General features: G+C 34.5%; 1 pseudogene; it reads left to right on the forward strand.

Annotated features, from left to right (window-relative positions):
* Positions 1-1,557: 1,557 nt before the first annotated feature.
* On the forward strand, positions 1,558-2,161 carry LOC114744515 (ethylene-responsive transcription factor ERF022-like; annotated as a pseudogene).
* The last annotated feature ends 754 nt before the right edge of the window (positions 2,162-2,915 follow it).

The raw sequence follows: 2,915 nt of genomic DNA on the forward strand, positions 1-2,915 counted from the left end.
AGAAATTGTAATTAGCTTTTGACCCTGTCAAGTATGCACGTGGATGTATGTGTATCTATCCTTTCTTTAATTAAATAATAGAAGACATCGCTAAACTGTCATAATTAATTTGCCTCAAGTTTTCTATTTGAATCAATAATTGTATTTGTCAAGGTTAATTAATTCTACAACACGGTTGAGACAAAGTTATTTTCAACAATATTGACTAACTCATTATGTATTGTTAGTAGAAAGTTGAGTTAAATTTTAGGATAATTCCAGAAGGAACCAACTGAAATGACTTCGATGTGTTACGTGGCAGGTAAATTATATTACAGCACCGCCCTCATGATTTTTGTTTTGAAAATCTTCATGTTTTGATTTGATTTATTTTAGGAATAATACATTTTCTATGACGAATCCAGACTTTGTTAAATTGACAGATTTTTAAAATTTACGTTTTAATAGGATGAAAAGAGTGTATCATATATAGACACACACACACTATTAAACATATTACTGAAAATTTTCTGAATTTTTTTATTTAATCAATATAAGTTAGGAAAATTTAAACAATACTATGTAAACATCATATACAACAACAACAAATCTATTACGACTCTAGTCATAATAAAATTTAAGACAGTCTGCAATATGAATTCTATAACATAAAAATCCTTAAAATGTATATGCAACTAAAAAAATATAGGGAAAATTGCTAAAAATATCAAACTACAAAATTTATTGTTTAAAAGTACATAAAAATTGCTTAAAGACCCCTGTGCAATCTATTTGTTCAATAAGTGGGTGGAAATATTTTTCAGCTATCTTCAAATATTACTCATAGTTGAAGAGGGATCTCACCCATTTAAAAACACCTGGGTCCTTACGTATTTTTGAGCAGTAAATTTTGTAATGAGCTAGAGTAATAATTTTAGTGAATTACCGGAAATATATTTATTTCTCCATATTATTTTTTAATATCAGATTTTTATTACTAGGATCAAATATATTTTTTTGGGAAAATCCCAAAAAAGTGATTGTTGAATTTCAAAATTCTAAATCAGTATTAGTTACTATACTTGTAAAGAAAATAACTACATTCGAAAAGCAAATGACAATATATTTTTATACCAATTACTGATTTAGAATTTTGAAATTCAAAAGTTTTTTTTTATACTTTTTCTATTTTTTTTTTTTAAGTAATAACTCGACTGGGATCATAACATGAATCACGTGGCTATTTAATCGCATGGAACTATTTTAAGTCTTAAAAGTTGTTTTCAAATGACATCAATAATGTGTGTACACATCACAATTATATTTGATTAACGCAAAACTACAAAATTTTTTCGCCTCCTCGTTCATTGCCAGCAGTCTCCCACTTTCGTAGCTACTGCGAAGCCCACAAAGTCTCCATTTCATCGCGACCAAAACTGCCAACACATCAAGATACTGTACGTGGACACCACAGTATGTGTGTGGGTGTATATATATATATATGCGCATATCTGTATCGTCACTTCTACGTCCTTACACATACACTCTTTTCTTATACCACACCCTGTTTCTCTCAGCATGGAAGAAGAAAGCAGCACCAGAACACAAGGATGTATCATGAATTCTCCTGCACCGGCTCCGGCATCGTCTTACCGGGGGTTCGGAAGCGAAAATGGGGGCAAATGGGTGTCGGAAATCCGTGAGCCTGGTAAGAAGACTCGGGTATGGTTGGGAAGCTACGAGGAGCCTGAAATGGCGGCGGCTGCTTATGATGTTGCGGCCTCACACTTCGAGGGCGGGTCGGCTCGGCTTAACTTTCCTGAGTTCGGCGGTGTGTTTCCGCGGCCAGCGAGCTCACGAGCAGAGGACGTCCGGTTTGCAGCTCAACAAGCAGCATTGATGATGAGGAGACCGTTGGGATGTCAATCATCAAGAAGGGAGGCCGAGGGCGGCGGCAGCGGCGGCCTAGCTCCGGCGACCACGGTGGGGCTGTCGGAAAGTCAGATTCAGGCAATCAATGAGTGGCCATTGGATTCACCAAAGATGTGGATGCAAATGGCTGAAGCTCTCATGTCTCTGGGTTGATGAGTCTATGGCATTATATAATAATTACGATGAGGATGGCTTATTGGAATTAACAAGCTGGAAGGAAATCGAGGATGATTCTATATGGGATTTCTAATTCAATTGAGGTTTTTCATTAATAATACACGATTCTAATGAAATCACACAGGATCGGTGATTATTAATTTTGAAGCAGGTCAGAATGACCATCAACCATATGGCAAATTTTCAAGTCCTTTCTGTGGGTTTTCCTGTCTGCTTCTGTTCGTTTTATATGGTGAACAATATATATGCCAAATCTTTTTTGGTACTTTCTAGGCTAGTTAAACTCAGTGCCTTTCCTTTATTTGTGTGTGATATATATACACACCACAGAGCGAGAGAGAGATTATGGTCACTGTTTAAGTTCATTTATATGCATGAGACTCAGAAAGTAGTTTAGAAAATAATCATTATCTTCCATGTTATAGGAGAAATATCAAGAAGCAAAGTGACAAGTCTACATAGACTAAAAATTATATGCAAGCATTTCGCAATTTTAGGGGCAAAATAATACTCTTTGAAGTTAGTTTTTGTTAATTGGAAAAGTACGTACTAATGGCTTTAACCTCCTCTTACAGAGAATATTTCGTATTATTAGACTATAAGCTCAGAGTAGTTTAAGGTTTAAAAAAGTATACTGCCTCTAGTCATTAATATAAGAACTCGTTTAACTTTTATTTGATCCTTTAAATATAAAACCCTAATTCACTTGTCTTTCATATTCATCCATTTTCAAAAATAATCTTATAGTAGTTGCACGTTAAAATTTCCATCAAATAGTGGTTCTAGTTAATACACATGCTTAGCGAGAGTATTCTAGTAAAGACAAC

The sequence above is a fragment of the Neltuma alba genome, unplaced genomic scaffold, assembly GCF_004799145.2.
Source record: "Neltuma alba isolate B1F8T4 unplaced genomic scaffold, ASM479914v2 tig00000710_pilon, whole genome shotgun sequence".
In the NCBI taxonomy this organism is placed as follows: Eukaryota; Viridiplantae; Streptophyta; class Magnoliopsida; order Fabales; family Fabaceae; genus Neltuma; species Neltuma alba.